Raw genomic sequence first — 23980 nt, forward strand, 5'->3', positions numbered from 1 at the left:
TGGGGCGGGGAAGGGACGGATGGAGCGTGGGGCGGGGGAAGGGACGGATGGAGCGTGGGGCGGGGAAGGGACGGATGGAGCGTGGGGCGGGGAAGGGACGGATGGAGCGTGGGGCGGGGGAGGGACGGATGGAGCGTGGGGCGGAGGGACGGATGGAGCGTGGGGCGGGGGAGGGACGGATGGAGCGTGGGGCGGGGGAGGGACGGATGGAGCGTGGGGCGGGGGAGGGACGGATGGAGCGTGGGGCGGGGGAGGGACGGATGGAGCGTGGGGCGGGGGAGGGACGGATGGAGCGTGGGAGGGACGGATGGAGCGTGGGGCGGGGGAGGGACGGATGGAGCATGGGGCGGAGGGACGGATGGAGCGTGGGGCGGGGTGAATGGATGGGGCGGGGTGAATGGATGGAGCGGGGGAGGGATGGATGGAGCGGGGGGAGGGATGGATGGATGGAGTGGGGGAGGGATGGATGGATGGAGTGGGGGGAGGGATGGATGGATGGAGTGGGGGAGGGATGGATGGAGTGGGGGAGGGATGGATGGAGTGGGGGAGGGATGGATGGAGTGGGGGAGGGATGGATGGATGGAGTGGGGGAGGGATGGATGGATGGAGTGGGGGAGGGATGGATGGATGGAGTGGGGGAGGGATGGATGGATGGAGTGGGGGAGGGATGGATGGATGGAGTGGGGGAGGGATGGATGGATGGAGTGGGGGAGGGATGGATGGATGGAGTGGGGGAGGGATGGATGGAGTGGGGGAGGGATGGATGGAGTGGGGGAGGGATGGATGGAGTGGGGGAGGGATGGAGTGTGTGGCGGGGAGAGATGGATGGAGTGTAGGGCAGGGGAGGGATGGATGGAGTGGGGAATGGATGGAGTGGATGGATGGATGGAGTGGGGAATGGATGGATGGAGTGGGGGAATGGAGTGGGGGAATGGATGGAGTGGGGCGGGGGATGGATGGAGTGTGAGGCAGGGGAGGGATGGATGGAGTAGAGGATGGATGGAGTAGAGGATGGATGGATGGAGTGGGAGGATGGATGGATGGAGTGGGAGGATGGATGGATGGAGTGGGAGGATGGATGGATGGAGTGGGAGGATGGATGGATGGAGTGGGAGGATGGATGGGCGGGGAGGGATGGATGGAGTGTGGGGCGGGGGGGATGGATGGATGGGGCGGGGGGGATGGATGGATGGAGTGTGGGGCGGGGGATGGATGGATGGAGTGTGGGGCGGTGGGGATGGATGGATGGAGTGTGGGGCGGTGGGGATGGATGGATGGAGTGTGGGGCGGTGGGGATGGATGGATGGAGTGTGGGGCGGTGGGGATGGATGGAGTGTGGGGCGGTGGGGATGGATGGATGGAGTGTGGGGCGGTGGGGATGGATGGATGGAGTGTGGGGCGGTGGGGATGGATGGAGTGTGGGGCGGTGGGGATGGATGGATGGAGTGTGGGGCGGGGGTATGGATGCATGGAGTGAGGGGAATGGATAGGGCGGGGTGAATGGGTGGGGCAGGGTGAATGGGCGGGGTGAATGGGTGGGGCGGGGTGAATGGGTGGGGCGGGGTGAATGGGTGGGGCGGGGTGAATGGGTGGGGCGGGGTGAATGGGTGGGGCGGGGTGAATGGGTGGGGCGGGGGAGGGATGGATGGAGCGGGGAGGGATGGATGGAGCGGGGGATGGGTGGATGGAGCGGGGGAGGGATGGATGGAGCGGGGAGGGATGGATGGAGCGGGGAGGGATGGATGGAGTGGGGGGCAGGATGGATGGAGTGGGGGGCAGGATGGATGGAGTGGGGGGCAGGATGGATGGAGTGGGGGGCAGGATGGATGGAGTGGGGGGCAGGATGGATGGAGTGGGGGGCGGATGGATGGAGTGGGGGGCGGATGGATGGAGTGGGGGGCGGATGGATGGAGTGGGGGGCGGATGGATGGAGTGGGGGGCGGATGGATGGAGTGGGGGGCGGATGGATGGAGTGGGGGGCGGATGGATGGAGTGGGGGGCGGATGGATGGAGTGGGGGGCGGATGGATGGAGTGGGGGGCGGATGGATGGAGTGGGGGGCGGATGGATGGAGTGGGGGGCGGATGGATGGAGTGGGGGGCGGATGGATGGAGTGGGGGGCGGATGGATGGAGTGGGGGGCGGATGGATGGAGTGGGGGGCGGATGGATGGAGTGGGGGGCGGATGGATGGAGTGGGGGGCGGATGATGGAGTGGGGGGAGGATGATGGAGTGGGGGAGGATGATGGAGTGGGGAGGATGATGGAGTGGGGAGGATGATGGAGTGGGGAGGATGATGGAGTGGGGAGGATGATGGAGTGGGGAGGATGATGGAGTGGGGAGGATGATGGAGTGGGGGAGGATGATGGAGTGGGGGAGGATGATGGAGTGGGGGAGGATGATGGAGTGGGGGAGGATGATGGAGTGGGGGAGGATGATGGAGTGGGGGAGGATGATGGAGTGGGGGAGGATGATGGAGTGGGGGAGGATGATGGAGTGGGGGAGGATGATGGAGTGGGGGAGGATGATGGAGTGGGGGAGGATGATGGAGTGGGGGAGATGGGTGGAGTGGGGGAGATGGGTGGAGTGGGGGTGGATGGGTGGAGTGGGGGTGGATGGGTGGAGTGGGGGTGGATGGGTGGAGTGGGGGTGGATGGGTGGAGTGGGGGTGGATGATGGAGTGGGGGGTGGATGATGGAGTGGGGGGTGGATGATGGAGTGGGGGGTGGATGATGGAGTGGGGGGTGGATGATGGAGTGGGGGGTGGATGATGGAGTGGGGGGTGGATGATGGAGTGGGGGGTGGATGATGGAGTGGGGGGTGGATGATGGAGGGGGGGTGGATGATGGAGGGGGGGCGGATGATGGGGGGGGGCGGATGGATGGAGGGGGCGGATGGATGGAGGGGGGGGCGGATGGATGGAGTGGGGGGCGGATGGATTAAGTGGGGGGCAGGATGGATGGAGTGGGGGGCAGGATGGATGGAGTGGGGGGCAGGATGGATGGAGTGGGGGGCAGGATGGATGGAGTGGGGGGCAGGATGGATGGAGTGGGGGGCAGGATGGATGGAGTGGGGGGCAGGATGGATGGAGTGGGGGGCAGGATGGATGGAGTGGGGGGCAGGATGGATGGAGTGGGGGGCAGGATGGATGGAGTGGGGGGCAGGATGGATGGAGTGGGGGGCAGGATGGATGGAGTGGGGGGCAGGATGGATGGAGTGGGGGATGGATGGATGGAGTGGGGGATGGATGGATGGAGTGGGGGATGGATGGATGGAGTGGGGGATGGATGGATGGAGTGGGGGATGGATGGATGGATGGAGTGGGGAATGGATGGATGGAGTGGGGGATGGATGGATGGAGTGGGGGATGGATGGATGGAGTGGGGGATGGATGGAGTGGGGGATGGATGGAGTGGGGGATGGATGGAGTGGGGGATGGATGGAGTGGGGGATGGATGGAGTGGGGGATGGATGGAGTGGGGGATGGATGGAGTGGGGGATGGATGGAGTGGGGGATGGATGGAGTGGGGGATGGATGGAGTGGGGGATGGATGGAGTGGGGGATGGATGGAGTGGGGGATGGATGGATGGAGTGGGGGATGGATGGATGGAGTGGGGGATGGATGGATGGAGTGGGGGATGGATGGATGGAGTGGGGGATGGATGGATGGAGTGGGGGATGGATGGATGGAGTGGGGGATGGATGGATGGAGTGGGGGATGGATGGATGGAGTGGGGGATGGATGGATGGAGTGGGGGATGGATGGATGGAGTGGGAGATGGATGGATGGAGTGGGAGATGGATGATGGAGTGGGAGATGGATGATGGAGTGGGAGATGGATGATGGAGTGGGAGATGGATGATGGAGTGGGAGATGGATGATGGAGTGGGATAGAAATACTACAGAAAACATAAGCTCTTGTGAATTAGAAGGCCAAGATTACTATGGGCAGTCAGATGCAGGGTGAGGCAGGTCTAAGTGGGAATAAAAACAAGCAATGTGATCGTGACAGTGTGAAAGGAGCACATAATAGTCATAGGAAGGTCACACGTGCCAACATTTCTATTTTACAAATTTGTATTCCATCAAAACAAAAAGCAATTTTACTTTACTGTCTTCTTCATGGACATACGTATGTTTGTATTTCTTAAATGTGTGATGTTACTACTTTATTGCCCATGAAACGCGTTCTCTTGTAAGAGCCGCCCTTTTCCCCAGGTCTAAAAACGGGTGCTCGGAGAACCTGTTCAACAAACCACAGCAAAGCTCTTCTTGAAGAATTGTATGAGAGGCCCCTTTCTACCGTTCTCTGTAAACAGTGGACAGCAGAATGAAAACGATTTGACTGTTTGCTTAGCAGATGTCAGACAAAGGATTGGATCATATAATGTTGAAAAGAGATAGGGCGCCATAATCTGTTCTCAATGTCCTGGAGGCGCCAAAACAACCGGGAGGATAATCTGGAGAGCACAAACGTGGAGGACAGAGAGGTGATCCAGACGCTACCCCTGGTTCACTGAGTGGCCCCCAGTCTGTTTAAGGGACTGCTGTTTGTCTTTGCAACTTCATTGACTTCAAGACCTTCAACGTAAGACACTCTCATTAAGGTATTCACAGGCTTTCAGCTAATTAGTTACACACACAAACATGTAAGCTTGTGGCTTCTGCCTTTCCAGGGGTATTGTCGAGCGTGACCTTTCGCTAGGAATGCATCAGATGGTCCTGTTTATGACCTGCGGAGCGCCGCTTCAAGAGCCTGGTGGGGGCGGGGGAGCGAGCGAGAAGCCTCGCAACATTAACAAAACAAAGAAGAAAGCAACCAAAGGGAAGGGAAAGAGTAACACCAGAACGAAGGATAGGAGAAATGGCAGATGGTTGGATCATACATAAAAATTTAAACAAGCCAAAGAAAGCAGGAAACAATAACAAGCATTAAAAATGCAATAGGTCTCGCCTTTTTTAAGTTAAAGCCATTTGCTTTGCTATACAATACCATTAGCAAAGCAAATGGCTTTATCTTAATCAAAGGTGAGACCTATTGCATTTTTAATGCTGGTTGTTTATGGCTTCTGAGTAGTGTTATGTACCACTCAAGAGGAGTCGTAGCACTGCAGTTGTTAGACATAGAAGCTAAGGTTACCCACTAGGAGTGCACTGCTCATTGGATGCCCACAAAACCTCAGTGGGTCAGAACTCTCCAATGGCTAGGGCAGTGCAGTAATAAAATCAGGGTTTAGGAAGTGAAGAGGGGTAAAACTCAGTGTGAAGTCTCTGTGCATGCGCTATCCAGAAACAGCGATGTATCTCTTTATTACAGCAGCATGCTGCAGAACTCTTGTAGGCACAAACACGCACGGGGTACCATGCTTGTGCAACTAATTAAAATAAATAAACAAGCGCGGCCGAAGCGGACCGCGCTTGTGCAATTTAGTAAATAAATAAATTAATACCTCCGCGGGTCGAACTCTCCAATGGCTAGGGCAGTGCAGCAAAAATAAAAATCAGGGTTTAGGAGGTGAAGAAGGGTGAAACTCATACAGTGTGAAGTCTATGTGCATGTGCTGTCCATACACAGCAATGTATTTAAAGAGTATATCTCTTTATTACAGCAGCATGCTGCAGAACTCTTGCAGGCACAAACAAGCGAGGTGAACCGCGCTTGTGCAACTAATTAAATAAATAAACAAGCGCAGCCAAAGCGGACAGCGCGCTTGTGCTATTTAGTTAGTAAATAAATAAACAGGCGTGGCCGAAGCGTACCGCGCTTGTGCAATTGAAGCTGACCGCGATGACAATGATAAAGAAAGAGCGCTTCCAGGCTTTTCAAGATGACTAACTCCGCCAGTAAACGATCCAGTCCCTGTGGGTGGGGCCAAAAGTGGACAGGGTGGTAACCAGGAGGGGCTAAAAAGCCTCACTTACAATCATTACACTCCCTTTAGCATGCATTATGGCTAGAACCAACCAAAATACCAGGTGGAGCTGAAAGCACACTTCGGGAACCGTATCAATTTTGAGAAGCCCTCGCATGGCGAGGGTTACGCATGCACACTGCTAACGCCAGGCGAGACCTAAAAATGACCACTTAACTCATCCAGCTGATCCCTTAAATTAGCCTGCCCTTGTTTCCAAAGGACTATTAAATCCTCATCTTTTCTGATTTCAATGTACCTTATTTGAGGAAAAGCACAGTTTTGACAACACTTTATTCAGCCCAGTGGATTACAATCAATGTCAATGAAATTGACGTTTCATTTTTAAAATACTGTTTTGAAAATTGCTTTTCTTTTTCTTTTCTAAAGGATTCATTGGATCTGATGTAAAGGTCATTAATCTTTTGGCTTAGTATATTTACATAAAACCTTTAATTAAACAAGGACAGGACTGGAGGCTAATTGAAGGGTGCAACCGCAAACTAATGGCATAGAATGAAATTTTTTATCGCAAAAATTACTTAAAACCATTTGCAATATTACTTACATCGATAAAAGCATAATCAAAATGCTATAACAATTGCACACAAAAATTATGTAGATTTGTTTATCTTATAAAGGTATCTTTTTAGCAGCATTGATTTAAAGTGAATTCCTATTCCCTGTCTTTAGGCCCTCATGCGGCAAGATGGAAAGAAGATGGTGGAATCTATACAAACTGCAGGGTTTTCTAACCGCCTCAAGTTTAAAGTTTAAAGAGAACAAAGCGGATACTGCTTCTGTGCATGTCCGAACCCCTTTAGAGACACATCGGATTTAACAACTTCTGATGTGGCACTAGAAGACCAGGACAACGTACCAAATGCAGTTGGGACTCCTTCCTGAACTTGCAGATTCTGCACCCAGTCAGAGGAGCCAGGGATTTCCATCTGGGATTTAGTTATTTCATCGGAAGGGGTACAAGCCTGACCCAGTGAATATTCTTTAAACACTTCTTCCCCAGTGCTTGATTCAGATACCGCTGTATTCTATACTCTTTGCATGATGTAATCAATCTGGAAAGGCCGCCTCTGGCTGTATAGTTTGATAAGTGCATTTTTGATTGCAACATAACTTAGCCCTTTCTGGCCCCAGCTTTGTGTCGCCAGGACAAGTGTTCACACCATGTTTTTCACATATTTTCGATGGGTTAGTTGTCCCTTTCTAGATGGGTTTAAGCATATTCTTTATGCTTCAAATGGACGTTTAGAGAACTTGGCAGTAGTATTTTACCTGCATTCCCAGGCATTCATAGTTTTGCTGCACCAGGCGAATCCGGCTGATGCACGCATCCTTTGGTAACTTAAATATGCGTTTCCACGCCTAACATTGTGATTTTTCAAGCAGGCTGTTCATTTTGCCTGGGAATGCCCGCTGTGAATAACCTGCTACTGCCCATATTTTATATTGTATGATACTTCTTATATGTACTCAATGGCATAGGTTTGAGTGACTATCCGACATTGCCTCTCAATCCGGCAGTGTCGTGGAACACAGTATTCAATGTCGAAAGCAGGTGGAAAACTCAAAATCCCTAAGTCAGAATGCAGTCAAAGTGGAACAATGCTTTCAATATGCAATCAAGACACACAACAGCAATCTTGAATGAAGAACCTTAGCAGACTAAGCCAGTTTTTGAATGCAATGGGTAATAACACTTACTGCAAAGATGCATCAGTCTATGTGGGCCTTCTTCTCCTGAGTACATACATTAAATTGCTCCTAACTGGGTAATCAACTTAAGTGTACACCATAGCTTTATATACACATTGCTCATTTTGTGACAGGTTTCGAATATCCATTTTCTAAGAAAGCAGAGCAGCTACTGAAGAACAAGGGGACAGATTATTATTGTTAAGAAGCTCGTTGGATCTATTGAACATGGAGGAGAGTAGGATCCAATTTATAATTAGACTTGATTATTTTTTAACACTATGAGGTGCTTCAATGGTACTAGATCTTCACAAATACTAACTTCAGGAGTGACAATACCTTCAGCCTGATGGTTTATAAGTCTCAGGCACAAGATTAGATCACCTCCGAGTGACTATATTTATTTAGAAGTTTTACAAACTGGGAGCACGATTCTTTGCGGGATACTTTGCAGATTTGGAAAGGGAAATTAAGCAGGGAAAGGGACATCAGATTTTTGAGTACCCACGGGAGGTTGTCCATCCGGTCGGCAATATCATAAGTCAGCCTCGCGATTGCCAAGAAGAAAGGAAGGTCCTCAAGGTTCATTAAGTTAACTTCATCAATAGGGAAAGGAGCAGCAAACATCGTGTGAATTTCCTTCCAGTAAGCCATTCACAGATCGATTCTGAGCGTAAATCGTAATTTTGGGACGGCATTAGACTTTCGAACAGATAGATTTCACATGATACCATATAAGTAAATGTCGTAAACAAATAAACACATACAATCTCACTCGCATAAAATGGAAACTACGAAAAAGTATTTGGACATACCGCTCACAGACAAGGGCAGTACATAAAGAAAACTAGCACCATTGTATCGCGGTAAGTCAGCCTCTGTACATGGGCTTATTCATCACCGGTTCACATATGCTCCATTGACTCTATATGAATCCATATGCTCCAACGTTTGTATGTATATTGTATATATTATTGTATACTCTACTGTAGCCTGTAATGTGACTCATGCTCCCGCTGACCGATTGTCATTGATGCACTGATACACTTGTCCTTCTTTCTCACTTCTTATTTCTTATTCTTATTTCTTTATTCTTATTTTCATTTTGTTACGGGTAAGCGTCATTTATTACCACTATTGTATTAATCTTTGTATTGGAAGACTTAATGTATTTTTTCTTTCATTTTTCAATCTTCAATAAAAAAGATTTGAAATAAAAAAAAAAGTACACAGGCACATCTCTCTTTATTCTTCACCGACTGCCCAGAGCACATCTTTGGATGCCCAGGCCCTGAGGGGCTCCATCCACAACTGATGCCCAGTATGCAGACACAAGTCATTTCATATGTGTGTGCACAAGCCAAACTATTTCAAGCATAGTACATTCACATCCATGCTCTTGCTATACAAAAGTCCTCATCAATACCCTGGACACAGACCCTGTCAATGGTACTTCGCCGACTGTCAAAACATATATATGCAAGGCCCTACTGCACTCAGCGGCCCGCAGAACCTCCATACCTGCCCTGCTGCTGCACGGTGACCCCGCACCAGGGGCGGGGCTGAGGGTGACTGTGCCCGGCCTCCTCCTCTTTCTGCAGCTGAGCCTCGGGCCTAGGATGAGCACGGACCGGGGGGCACAGGGGTGCGAGGATGCAGCAGGCACTCCCGTCCCTGCTTCCTTAGGAGTGTCTCCTCCGGGTGACTCTTTTCCGGGCTGTCCATCTGTCAGAATGCGTCCCTTTAAATGTGCCTGAAAAGGATAGCAGGCAATCTCTTCTCTCGCTCTCCAAAGCTCTTTCCTCGCCGTCTCTTAGGACGCCCCACCTAGATGTCCTACCTTCGGCCACCCAGCAGCAGCAGCACCTCCTCCACCACAACTTTCAAAATGGCGCCCGCTCACTCCACGGACGACGTCACCGCAGGGCGGGGGGACACAGGGTGGAGGTCACGCACAAAAACAAGTCGGCCTGGAGCGTGCCTTGGAAGAGACGTGGGAGGTCAGGAGCGTGACGCCATGAGCGTGACGCCATGAGCGTGACGCCATGAGCGTGACGCCATGAGCGTGACGCCATGAGCGTGACGCCATGAGCGTGCACTTGCGGCTCACGCGTTCACAGACCGGTGTCTGCTCGTGCACCGGTCTGTACCACTTGGTGAGGACTTCACAATGACAATAAGGCTTGCTAGCGGCAGCGCTGCGCTCTGCAACGCCAGGCGAGCCCTAAAAACAAGTGTGTTGATGCCATGACTGTAAGGAATGCAGCAGATGGTCCTGTTTATGACCTGCGGAGTGCTGCTTCAAGAGCCTGGTAGGGGGGCGGGGGAGCGAGCGGGTGGGATGGGGATGGGGTGTGAGGCCAAGCGCGTGCCTGGCGAAGAGTCACGGTTCAGTAGACAACATGCATTGGGAGGAATCCGGCTTGGAATCCTCTTGGTCAAAGAGTTGTTTTCAACTCAATAGGTTCAGAGCAATAAATTGCTCGACCTAAAAATGATCTGTGGGGGTTCATGAATAAGCACCAGGTGAATCAACTCCAAAGGACTATGCAATCAAAGGGTGTGCGAGAAGGCCATTGTTTACCAGCCGGACCGTGAGAGAAGCAGAGTGAATGCCAGAGTTGGAGGTGCACAATGAAAGCCGCAGAGGTGCTGAGGCAGCGAAAGTGTGAGCCAGGAGACCGTCATTAATAATGATAGAGAAAAAACTTCTGAGGATAGAGTGCCTGGTCGTCATTCACCTCCCTAGAGCAGTGGTGGCGAGTGGTTTGGGAGCACGGGTGGAGAGGAGATTCTGCGCAGTGATAAATAGCATAAAACACTTAACTGAGTAAATCACTCGTATCAGGGCATTATGTGGCAGGGGAGAGACAAACTTATGCAGCAAGGTTGACTAAATTATAAAGCAAGAAATTATAAAATGGTGTAGACATTTTATGATGGTATTGACATTTGTCCTTTTTACACGTAAACACCATTTGGGAAAAGGTTCTCTCATCGGTACTAGTTTCACACCCAAATACAACAGTGAGTAACAGAAATGTGACCAGTCAATCTTTGTGAAGAGCATTCCACTGCGCTGCAACACGTTGTCTCATTGTGAGTATTTTGTTCCATTTTAACTGCACACACTTTTTACATTGAAACCTGCAGATTGTGAAGCTGATGTTTGATTATTTGGCAAATCGATAATTATTTGAAAAATGCTGCGTCGCAAAATCACATAATGCCTGTCGCCAATAAGGGCAGAAATGGCGTCTTCGAGTGCCAAACTAAGTGTAAACAATCACAAATTTATGCAAATTACATTTGGTTCTAAAGTTTTTCCACGCTTCAATTTACTCAAAGTACAATTTTGGAAAATTAAGAGGGCAAAACTAGTCATTAAGGGGCGAGATGGCAAATTAAAAAGGCATGCTATTGAGTTCAGGTTGCAAGGTTATTTTTTCTTTTTTATTGAATGATTAAAAATGAGTCCACTGGATGTTTGTTCAAATAGTAAGACCAAACATAGTAAAGAAAATCAAGCCCTATAGACCTCTGCACTTTTTTCCTCCCTTTTGAATGAAGTTCAGTTTCTTATAAAATTGCGTGGGGAGAGTGCCACAGTCTTGGCTAAGCATGATTTTAAGTTAATCTCTGTTTTTTCTTTGAACTTTGAGTGGAGCATATGGGCACAGGATAATAACACTTCCAAGTTTGCACACTTGGAAGTTTTTGGGAAAGGTCTCATTCGGCCTTTTCAACGTCTCAATGTAAAAATCCAGAGTTAATGGTACCTTTCTTCTTGGAAGTAAATTAATATAATGGCGAAACTCAGCCATTGTTCTGCAAACATCAGCTTATGAGATCTGAAGGTACACATTTTTGTCTGCAATACCCAATTTTAACATACATATCTTCATTCAAGCAAACAAAAAGGTTCTAATTTAGTCGACTGGGAGCGCTTCTTACAGATTGCTGGAGAGCTACCAGTAGCTCAAGAGTTAGCTACTCGTTGGAGAAGCCTGCTCTAGACAATGCTATTGTCTAGGATTATGTCCAGACTATTTTCCTATATTCCAATCTTCCAATGAAAACCAAAATGGAAAAAAGAAAGTGTGTGTCTACGTGTTCCTTAATAAACATAAAAAAAACACAAGGCAACAAAAATCCTGCCAGACCTTGCAGGAGCGAATCCTACAGCACGGGGCCTGGGCACCTGCCCAGAGGGTGGACTATGAGGATATAGCAAAAGGCTTGGCAGCAGCTGGCCAACCGCACAGACCGGCTGGGCAGGAACTGTGACATTCCAGAGAAAGAAAACAACGTGGAGCATTCGGGGAATCTCGGTTAAAGAAAATAGGGGGGGGGGGGGTCTTAACTGATGGAATTGGAACCATGAAGTAACCAGAAATCGAGAGTCTGAAGCAGCAATGCCCTGGGGTTAGAGGGTGCCTAAAGGTAAAGGAGTAGGCTTTGAAGCGAGAGGGCACGTTAGGCATTTTGTGAAATGCGGTGGGGACCCGCTATTAACAGAGGAAAGCTGGTTCTAGAGGCAGAATCCTTGGGTGAGAATTGGCCAGTTCAAGCAGAGCAGCACCAACAGATTAGTTTGAAGGACTTTGTTTAAATCACCAAGGAGGCTTGCAGAGTTCAGGTCAACTAGTCAAATATGGGGGGTGGGATTATAATGTTAAAAGGGAATAACTTGCAAGCTCAGATTAATTTAGGGACACACGATTCACTGACAGTTTAGTATTCAATGGTTTTTATTTTATCACACATTCAAAAATCCAACCCTAGAGTAGTAGCTCAAAAGCATACACCTGATTGATTTTAACATCTGGATTTTACTGGAATGGCACTCAAGAATTGTAAACTGCATCCATTAAAGCCATTCAGGGGCCTTCAAAAAGCAGGCAAAAGCAGAGCTACATTGCACACTTTTTCAATTCAAAATTGTGAGAAACAATCTAGAAACAATAGGCGCGTTGCACGGCAACATTGATACATTAACGTTTTCAAATGGCGCGGCAATAACAGCGTAAAGTAAACAATTTATGACGATGAAACAATTAGACAATTAGATGCACTTCTAGTTCTTCTGTGGTAAACACGATTGCCCACTTGGGCTTTACTGAACTTTCCCTTATCAAGGCGGTCATTCTCATAGCCTAATGCAATGCGGCATTGTTTATTGATTTATCGACTTAATGACACGGGGTAGCCCACTTGGGTGAGATACATATTTGGATGTGATACTGAGGATTAAGTGTTCCATCGTCATAAATGGTTTACTTTACGCTGTTATTGCCGCGCCATTTGAAAAAGTTAATGTATCAATGTTGCTGTGCAACGCGCCTATTGTTTCTCACAATTTTGAATTGAAAAAGTGTGCAATGTAGCTCGAAAAGTTTCAGACCTGTGAGTCTTAATTATGTTTACTATCATGTGACCATATTTAAAGCACCGCTGCACTTACACTCACGCTCATGATCAAGAGAAAGTTTCTCGAAACGCGTCGAGTGGAGCCAAAATAAAGAGCTTGTTATTCTGCAACAAGCTGGCCCGGACATTCCTTGTTTCTAAACCAAGTCTCGGATGAAGTTTGGATTCATATTGGGATTCGCTATCCCGTCTGGGCCCTCCGTTGCAAGCGGCAGGGGTTCAGAGCAACAAGAAAGTTTTGGATGGATATATATATATATATATATATATATATATATATATATATATATATATATATATATATATATATATATAGATAGATATATAGATAGATATATAGATAGATATACACACACACACATACATACACATACATACATACATATATACACATAAATTTGGAGTTAACACTTTAGAATATCATGATGCTTTTACTCAAGATGTATGCAAGATTGAGGGTTTACCTGTAAAACAGATTACGCTGTTTATGTATTACAATGCACTTGTTATCTTCAATATATTGGGAGCACTAAGTTCCAGGTCTTCAACCGTTTCTGATCCCAGCTATCCTGTGGCGCGTCATTTTAAACTGGTTCACCAAAATAACCTTCAAGTTATTTTGTTATTGATGCAGTTCCATTTTCCAAAAGAGGTGGAGATAGAGAGGAAATTAAGGCAGTTGGAGAGTCAATACATTTTACATGGACACAAAGATTCCAAATGGTCTTAACACTGGGGAAGATCTTTATAACTTTTTATAGGGTTATTTTTGGTTTTTGATCTAGTTATGGGGCAGGCTTGTCCCATTACCCTTTGACTGTAATATTTAAAATCTGAGCCGTGCAATACTTGAATTGTTTTCTATTTGCTGCTATATACATCCCTAATGAATTAAGCTTTTTTGGCCCGAATGAATTTTTATCTGTTCTTTTATGCCTTGTTTTTCTCTGATTTTTAGCTGGTTTTACTAGTTTTACTGGTTTTAATTCGGTGAAGATTAGGTGTAGTGATCGGGTCGATATTCATTGGGCGGAAGTTGGCTTAATGTACTGTACTTGATTGCCGAGTTAATTATTGTTTCAGTAGAATGTATTAAATATATATATATATATATATATATATATAATATATATATACATATATATACACATACACACACACACATATATACGGTTACAAGTTTTTAAGTTTCAGAATTTACTTCAATGAAATCTTTGCACATTTTGCACTAGGCACATTTTTTCACTTTGGCATCTGTCGTTATGTATCCTTTTTAACAAAATTGATTATGAATGAATATTTGATTTGTATTGCACTGATTTGTACTGTTGTGTGTTTTCATTGCTCATGACCACTAGCCCTTTTTGTCAGGGTTTGACCCGAACCAGTGCGCCTACTGGAGACGGAGCAGCGGGGAACTACATCTCCCAGAAGGCAGTCTGGGGAGGGGTGTCTGATCGGCATAAATCACATGTACCAACGCGGCCGCGTTGTACGCGATTCTGGAGTTTGACACTTTCCTTGCAGCAGCGCTGCGGGGAGTGAGGTACCGCTGTGTTCTTTCTGTGCTTAAGAAGTATTCTTGCATCTGTTCCTGAGCCCGCGCGTGGCTACGGCGGGCCATCCTTCATTGCTTTTCCGCTCGGCTGAGCGTAAACTTACCTTTGCTCTTTGCCCGGTCGCGGCTGCAGCGGATCTTCCCCTGCTCTGCTGAGCAGGTTCTCCGGCTGTGGCCCTCCGCTCACGGCTGTGGCGGATTTGATTCGGAATAACTTTCTGCTTCGGTGGAGCACAGGCTGTGCTCTGGGGTCTCCCGCTGGCGGCTGCCATGGTGTGAGAACGGAGCATTTATTCTTGACCTCGTTTCCCTTTGCGGCTGCAGAGGAAGTCCTGATTAATGATCCCTAAGGTGATCGTGTGATACCAATCAACAGCAGGTATCGTGTGGTGCCTTTACATTTCGTTACTTTCCTTGCTCATGACTTACTATTTGGAAAGCATACTTAACCAATGACTTCCGAGGGTGCTTACCTGTTGGATTGATTGAGGCTCTCTCCAAGGAATCCGGAACTTACTTGCTTATCTGCTGAACCTTATTATTGGAGTCTGTTTCTTTTTCTAGAGCCATTGGATTTGGACACTTGTTTTTTGTACCTATTTGTTTGGGTATCGTGGGGGATTGAATGGGAGTATGGAAGTATGACGGTTGAACACTGATCAGTCTCAGAGGTGTTTCTGGAGGTGGTGTTCATAATTGGATCTTGTGTCTTGCAGGCGGTAGGGGTTCCTTTTGCCATTGAGAGAGGTATCTTATGGGAAGCTTTGGAACCACCTCTTGGGGAGAAAACCTTACAGGTATACTCAGGCTTCTAGTGAGACCATACGGAGAGTAGAAAGGATTGCCATACAGTATTCATGTTGTGCTTTTGTCATTTCAGGTAATCCCTTTCCACCGCAGACCCCACCCTTACCTTTTCCCTCGCCGGATTACCTTTATGCGCTGTTTGATTTATTAGTCAGAGTGTGGGGAAGTCAGGAGGTGGACCCCATAGAGCATCACCCTGATCCCGAGGAGCCGAAATAGACGCGACACTAAGTGATTTTGACTGATTTTTTATTATGGTATTGCTTCTGGTATTGTAATCTCTGGGCACTTGCCCATGACTAATTTACCACCATCCATGAATTTTTTTATATAATCATTTATGAATGTTTATATATTTATTTAATTTGTGATATATTTATATGTGAATTATATTTATCAAACATTTTTTTTAATGGTTTTGTCTATTTAGCTTGCTATTATGATAGCTTTAATACCATTGAAGTTCTTTTTCGGATTTTACCTTCAGTATTTTTTTTTACTGAAGGTGGTAAAGTAGGTGGAGCATTAGTTTTTGGCCATTTCATGTGATCAAGACTGGATTTACCCGGTCAAAACGAGTCATGCTGCTGTCGAAGGAGGAATAAAGCACTGCATTTTCACTTAACTCGGCGAGAGAGAGAGAGAGAGGTAGGGCGAGAGAGAGAGGTAGGGCGAGAGAGAGAGGTAGGGCGAGAGAGAGAGAGAGAGGTAGGGCGAGAGAGAGGTAGGGCGAGAGAGAGAGAGAGAGAGAGAGAGAGAGAGGTAGGGCGAGAGAGAGAGAGAGAGAGGTAGGGCGAGAGAGAGAGAGAGAGAGGTAGGGCGAGAGAGAGAGAGAGAGAGGTAGGGCGAGAGAGAGAGAGAGAGAGAGGTAGGGCGAGAGAGAGAGAGAGAGGTAGGGCGAGAGAGAGAGAGAGAGGTAGGGCGAGAGAGAGAGAGGTAGGGCGAGAGAGAGAGAGAGAGGTAGGGCGCGAGAGAGAGAGAGAGAGGTAGGGCGAGAGAGAGAGAGAGAGGTAGGGCGAGAGAGAGAGAGAGAGAGAGAGAGGTAGGGCGAGAGAGAGAGAGAGAGAGAGAGAGAGAGGTAGGGCGAGAGAGAGAGAGAGAGAGAGAGAGAGGTAGGGCGAGAGAGAGAGAGAGAGAGAGAGAGGTAGGGCGAGAGAGAGAGAGAGAGAGAGAGAGAGAGAGAGAGAGAGAGGTAGGGCGAGAGAGAGAGAGAGAGAGAGAGAGAGAGGTAGGGCGAGAGAGAGAGAGAGAGGTAGGGCGAGAGAGAGAGAGAGAGAGGTAGGGCGAGAGAGAGAGAGAGAGAGGTAGGGCGAGAGAGAGAGAGAGAGGTAGGGCGAGAGAGAGAGAGAGAGGTAGGGCGAGGGCGAGAGAGAGGTAGGGCGAGGGCGAGAGAGAGGTAGGGCGAGGGCGAGAGAGAGGTAGGGCGAGGGCGAGAGAGAGGTAGGGCGAGGGCGAGAGAGAGGTAGGGCGAGGGCGAGAGAGAGGTAGGGCGAGGGCGAGAGAGAGGTAGGGCGAGGGCGAGAGAGAGGTAGGGCGAGGGCGAGAGAGAGGTAGGGCGAGGGCGAGAGAGAGGTAGGGCGAGGGCGAGAGAGAGGTAGGGCGAGGGCGAGAGAGAGGTAGGGCGAGGGCGAGAGAGAGGTAGGGCGAGGGCGAGAGAGAGGTAGGGCGAGGGCGAGAGAGAGGTAGGGCGAGGGCGAGAGAGAGGTAGGGCGAGGGCGAGAGAGAGGTAGGGCGAGGGCGAGAGAGAGGTAGGGCGAGGTAGAGAGAGAGAGAGAGGTAGGGCGAGAGAGAGAGAGAGAGAGAGAGGTAGGGCGAGAGAGAGAGAGAGAGGTAGGGCGAGAGAGAGAGAGGTAGGGCGAGAGAGAGAGAGAGGTAGGGCGAGGGCGAGAGAGGTAGGGCGAGGGCGAGAGAGGTAGGGCGAGGGCGAGAGAGAGGTAGGGCGAGGGCGAGAGAGAGGTAGGGCGAGGGCGAGAGAGAGGTAGGGCGAGGGCGAGAGAGAGGTAGGGCGAGGGCGAGAGAGGTAGGGCGAGGGCGAGAGAGAGGTAGGGCGAGGGCGAGAGAGAGGTAGGGCGAGGGCGAGAGAGAGGTAGGGCGAGGGCGAGAGAGAGGTAGGGCGAGGGCGAGAGAGAGGTAGGGCGAGGGCGAGAGAGAGGTAGGGCGAGGGCGAGAGAGAGGTAGGGCGAGGGCGAGAGAGAGGTAGGGCGAGGGCGAGAGAGAGGTAGGGCGAGGGCGAGAGAGAGGTAGGGCGAGGGCGAGAGAGAGGTAGTGCGAGGGCGAGAGAGAGGTAGGGCGAGGGCGAGAGAGAGGTAGGGCGAGGGCGAGAGAGAGGTAGGGCGAGGGCGAGAGAGAGGTAGGGCGAGGGCGAGAGAGAGGTAGGGCGAGGGCGAGGGAGAGGTAGGGCGAGGGCGAGAGAGAGGTAGGGCGAGGGCAAGAGAGAGGTAGGGCGAGGGCGAGAGAGAGGTAGGGCGAGGGCGAGAGAGGGGTAGGGCGAGGGCGAGAGAGAGGTAGGGCGAGGGCGAGAGAGAGGTAGGGCGAGGGCGAGAGAGGTAGGGCGAGAGAGGTAGGGCGAGAGAGGTAGGGCGAGAGAGGTAGGGCGAGAGAGGTAGGGCGAGAGAGGTAGGGCGAGAGAGGTAGGGCGAGAGAGGTAGGGCGAGAGAGAGAGAGAGAGAGAGGTAGGGCGAGAGAGAGGTAGGGCGAGAGAGAGAGAGAGAGAGAGAGGTAGGGCGAGAGAGAGAGGTAGGGCGAGAGAGAGAGGTAGGGCGAGAGAGAGAGGTAGGGCGAGAGAGAGAAAGAGAGAGGTAGGGCGAGAGAGAGAAAGAGAGAGGTAGGGCGAGAGAGAGAGGTAGGGTGAGAGCGAGAGAGAGAGAGAGAGGTAGGGCGAGAGAGAGAGAGAGAGAGGTAGGGCGAGAGAGGGCGAGAGAGGGCGAGAGAGGGCGAGAGAGGGCGAGAGAGGGCGAGAGAGGGCGAGAGAGGGCGAGAGAGGGCGAGAGAGGGCGAGAGAGGGCGAGAGAGGGCGAGAGAGGGCGAGAGAGGGCGAGAGAGGGCGAGAGAGGGCGAGGTAGTGTAGAGAGTGTAGTGTAGAGAGTGTAGTGTAGAGAGTGTAGTGTAGAGACTGAGTAGTAGAGACTGAGTAGTAGAGACTGAGTAGTAGAGACTGAGTAGTAGAGACTGAGTAGTAGAGACTGATCACTGGTTCACTCCCTGACATTCTCCTTTAGTGCCTCCAAGGAGAAACATCCAAAGCCCTATTCTGTGTGATTAATACATCAGTTCTAAGTCTGCACTGGCATATATGGTGCTGTTGATGTAGGAGAGTAGGGTCTGCTATCCTATGGTCACCCCAAATTTTTGCTTTTTGCTTCACTGGTTTTCGACTACTGAGGCTGTGGGCCTGCTAATCAGACCCCCAGCCTGCTGTTCTCTCTAAATGATTAATACATGTGCTATAGGTACATACCACAATTGGAAATGGACTCCTTGTCAGCCCCTGTACCATGCACTATAGGTGCTCAGGGAATAGGTGCCACCAAGGCCTACCAGGGGTTGCAGCATATCTTTTGCCACCCCTGGCTGGTTCTTAAATTGACACAACTGGCTGATCACTCAGCTGGGGTAAGGTGGTGTAATCACCCCTTGCTTAGATATAGTATACCTATATCTAAACCTATATCTGGACACATATAAACCTGTGAGCCACTCCTATGGTAGGCCTCATCAATCCTGGAGGCAGAGTGCGTGGTTTAATGTGAGATGGAGCTCTAGCATGAGCTGAGCCTGTCTGCAGCCGTCGGGAACAAACCCCTAAGCTGTTTCAGGATAATGCCATACCATATACTCTTAAGTGCATTATAATCCTCGCGGTTATATAGCAACTTTGGTTTGGCTTTATCAAAACAGGTCGTGTAAGGTGTCATACGATTTGGAATACTATCCCCTCGCCAGTTCTGGCGACGGGGATAGCATTCCACCCCTCTAGAGGGGTAAGACATGTTACTTTACATAAATGCGGTTAATTTCTAAAAGGGCCTCAGATCCACAAAATGGATGCTTCTGCCACAGACACAAGTCTGACCCCCTGAAGCTGACCGAAACTCAGCCAAAGGGGCCTGGACAAAGAGTTTCCTGTCGCAGGGCGGTGTTACACCCCCCAGACAGGAGATAGTGGATTGTAGCAGGGAGGTTTGAAAGGAACCAGACACTGCATGGGGAGCACAAGGCTGCCCCTTGCATAATCCGGCCAAACCGGTTCTGGGGCACTCCAGCCCTCGTGCCAGGGCGGCCTGGATCAAAGGAAGGGGGTGTATCCACCCACTTCCTGGGTCCCACCCATAGGAGGGGACCTAGCAGGTAATCCAGCCCCCTAAATTAGTATAAGACTGGGGGCAGTGCCAAAGCACTTCAGATTATCCTGATGAAACATAAGATACGAAACTCTGGACCCTTCGACATCCTACTCATCGTAGAAGACTGAAGAATCTCCCTTGTGGTCAAGGAGTGACCACCCTGTGCAAACAGGCACCATCCAGCCCTCGACGTCTGCTTTGTTGCAGTTCCCGCCGGAACTCGAGCGACAGAGATCGACGAGATCAAGCTTGCCTGCCTTCTAACAGCCCGATCCACAGTCCCTGCAGAGCTGAGACCCGTGGAGGCGACCGGAAGCGTGGGGCACGCCATCTTGAAAAGACCACGAGACGCTGACCGTGCAGCCCACGAGTGACCCTCGAAGCTGTACACCGGGGTTTGAGAAGCCCCAACCCTGAGCCACTCTTGCACCGAAGTTCACCCCTCTACACTCGACGAGTGCTGCGTGGGGCCCTTCTGCTTCTTTTGGCTCAACGCGTTGGCCCGGTCACTTGCCAGCCGGCTTGTGGCCCCTGTGCCGACGAAACTTGAAAAACGACTTGCGATTCTGGTTGCTCCAGATTTGCACCAGCTCCCCTGAAAAGGAGCCCCCACTCTGACCCTCCTGGTCAGAGTGAGAAGCAATCTTCCGGTTCCGCGTGGATTGCTTTTGCCAAGTGTTGTTTGCTCCAATCTTGAAGCCGACAGCGCCGACGGCAAGAGCCTGCGTGGGACAGATCGTGACCTGCTCCTGGACTTCGTAGATGCCCCAGAGCCCACGTGACAGCGGAGAGAAGCTCCTCGACAACCACCTGATTGCGCCCGACATTGCCTGGTTCCGTCCTGGTTCCACCCTGGTCACTGCTGAGTGATCCAGACTCTGTCCCCTCTGCTTTCAGGTACTTTTCGACTTCAATCCACCCTTGGATCCCACCGGACACTTCTCCTTCACAGCGCCTGCAGCCTCTTCAGCTTCAAGCACCAAGAACCAGCGTGACGAAACCCGACACTACTTCGACCCTGTGCTCCGCTTCCTGTGGGTGAGGTAACATTGCAACGCCGGTGTTCCCACACTGGTACACACCTCTAGGGTCTGTGTCTTAAGTTTTGTCCCTCTAGGTTCAGCGGAAGTGTCCTTAAACTCTATTTGTGTAACTTTTACGCACCATTGACTAATATTGGTGCATGCGTGCGCTTTCAGCGCTGCACCCGAATCCCGCGGGCTTTTCCCGACTTCAGCACTGCTTGTCCCGACTGCTCCCAGCGATTCCCTAGGCCCTAGGCCTAACCACTGTTCGATTGGTATCTCTTATACCACTTGTTTAGTATATGGTCTGAGTGGCCCCTCGCCCTCATCCATATTTGTGCAACTTTGTATGTTATACTGTGCTTTTGATTTAACGCTTGTGCCCCTTTATTCATAAAGAGTACTGGGGATTATTGTGAGTAATAAATACATATATTTTTATAATATATACTTGTGTGGTGTCCTTTCATTTGATATTACAGGATTGTGATTGGTAAAACAGCTCGCTTAACACGACCTCTTGAGTTAAGCCTGCTTAGTCTATGCTACCCTTAAGATAGCTTGTCTATAAGGTTGACTTACAACCTGACACCATAAGGGGATATTTGGACTGATACAAGGTGGTTCCAGAATTGGAAACTTCATGTACCAGGCCAACTTCTCACAGTTGATGAGTGATTACTCGTTCTCATCTTAAAAATCTGCAAGGCGGCTAAGTGATTTAAACGCTCACTGCTGTCCTCTGGTTATACCTGCAGGTCCCAGTTTGCAACCTGACAAAGGCCGCAAGCATCAGTCCCCCTCGGGCTTATAGACTGAGTACCATCAATTGGTAGTCTGTTTACCTGACCTCACCTGATATTTACAGTGCATTGAAACTGCTAGAAAACGTGGTATAAAGCACTATATAAAACAAACTTATGATTGTCATCAGTATACCCAAGCATGCCGATCGGGTGAGAAGGGACACATTCATTAGTGCTTCCTTTGAAACTCACCCTCTAGCTAGCTAGATTTGCTAAACTTTAAAAGGCCATCAGTGGATGAAGCCACAATACATTTCAAACCCCCAGCTGACATCACCAGAGAAGCAAACAATCTAGAGCGCCTGTTGATGAGGACTAAGGATGCAGACCTGGGAACAGAACTGTTTTTCTCTCTATTGGATGCCCCTTCAAGTGACTGACTACCGAAATCTAGCTCTGTAAGCAAATAATGCACTGAGCCTCCTTCAAAGGCGGTCCAAAATGCTGGGCCTGGGCGCCACATAAAACAATTCCACCTGAAAGAACTTTCTAAGGTGCCTGCAGCAAAGGTAGAACGCACAGGCCTTCGGTAAGAATTTTTTATGAGACCCTGAAAGATGTTTGGTTAACAAAGATGATCTTCTAATCCAACCCCTTCCATAAGCGTAGGGCCTCCTGGTACATAACCCAAGACCCCACAGGGAACTGGAGGAAATAAGATGCGCACAACATTCCCCTGTCTGACAACTATGTTGATCGACCATCAGCCTCGTTGTTCTAATGTACACTAATTTGAAGCTACAAGGGGAAGCCAGAGGGAATAACGAGTGTTATATCATTGTTTTCTGGTTTGCAAATGAAGAATGCCACAGGCCTCTTCATGTCCTTGTGTGCTTCCTGTGAAGAACTCCTATCCAGGCCGGACAGGAAGCGGAAACAGACACCTTGTGTTTATCCCACCCTGCTTCTCACGAGTTTCGATCCAGTTTGGGCGGTGAGGTCATTTCCCATCTGGTGCCTGCGATGTGCTTTGCCAGTGGTGAGGTCAATTGGTGAGGAGTCTCATTTCTACGGCTGGACATGGAAAAGGATCCGGGGAGGCTGAGGTACCTCCTGCAGACCGGCCCTGCTGTGCGCCGGCAGCATCGCGGATGCCCAAGGTAAATGAGTACTGCCCTGCCCCTTGCCCACATGACTGGCACATGTTGTCTCCAGTCACTGGGCGCAGCAGAGAACAAGGGCGTCAGGGAGAGGGGAAAATCCAGGAGTGTATGTACCAACGGTACTGAGGGGGCAGATGTCCCACCAGGCTGAGGCATCAACACAAGATGCTTTTTTTTAGTGGGAGGAGCAATTTAGTTGGTGGCGCCGGGAGAGTGTGCTCCATGAAGTAAACAAAATATGAGAGAAACATACTTTGGGGGCACAATAACCAAATACAGAGTTCTCTCTTCACAAGCGGGGACACCGTTTTCAGAATTTTGAGTAGGGAGACATAAAAGCCACAACCTTAACAGCGACTAGTAAGTGCAGTGCGCGATGTCATTACAAAGGCCAAATACGTCAACATTCCTGAATGAGGTGGCATCCTCCCGAACACTGAACTTACCTGCCACCTGTAGACAAAGAACAAGTTAATCTGCTTTTATAAGCAGGACAACGCGTGCAGCCAGGACAGGGGCTTTGGCAATGGCGGCACAGCGCGATGCAAAAAAATAAACACGCTCCGCAATTGCCAGAGCCCCTGTCCCGGCTGCGCACCTAGTCCTGCGTGTGAAAGAAGATTTAAAAGGGAGCAAGCGCTCGTATTACAATAATACAGCTTGTGCACAACCCTACATCTCCGTACACCTGGCTTCGCTGAGACAGCGGAAGCTGGAGCCCCATGACAGACTGGGAGAGGGAAGACAGGAAAATTAAAGCAAACCAGTGTAGCGTGAAAGCTTGTAGGAGCGCTCCGCCCTCAGCAGAACAGCCGCAATGCTCCAGTGAACACAAACACCAAATACAAACATGCCTAGAGCAATAAGAAAAGCTTTTACGCCAGAAGGAAGTCAGGCGAGCCTGTCCGAGTGGGCCGTCTGACAAAGAGAAAAGTCCACGTCACAGAAAGCTCTTTCCCAATGGGTGGCCACCATTTAGCAGTAATGGTGACACCAGCCATTGGGAAAGAGGGGCAGGGCTTAAAGCCGTGTAAATGAAAGCCCTCAAAAACAAATTATCGCTAGCGAGACTGCGCATGTGCGCAGATCACGCAGGTGAGACCTAAAAACATTTTGTCCCTTAAGAATCAAGTAGGAAGTTAGCTGGCTACAATCCCCACTTCAGTGATCGAGCTTGACAAACACCACAGAACTATCAAATAATCACTCTCACTGGAAATGAAACAAGAGACTAATCCCATCCTAAACTCCCTGGTCCTTCATTTTGTACAAATTGTGCAACC

General features: G+C 49.8%; 1 protein-coding gene across 1 annotated transcript in view; it reads right to left on the reverse strand.

Moving 5' to 3' along the window:
• The window catches only part of LOC144798063 (uncharacterized), a 793010-nt gene that overhangs the window by 704406 nt on the left and 64624 nt on the right, over positions 1–23980 (reverse strand). The window lies entirely within an intron of this gene.

The sequence above is a fragment of the Lissotriton helveticus genome, chromosome 12 (genome assembly GCF_964261635.1).
Source record: "Lissotriton helveticus chromosome 12, aLisHel1.1, whole genome shotgun sequence".
NCBI lineage: Eukaryota > Metazoa > Chordata > Amphibia > Caudata > Salamandridae > Lissotriton > Lissotriton helveticus.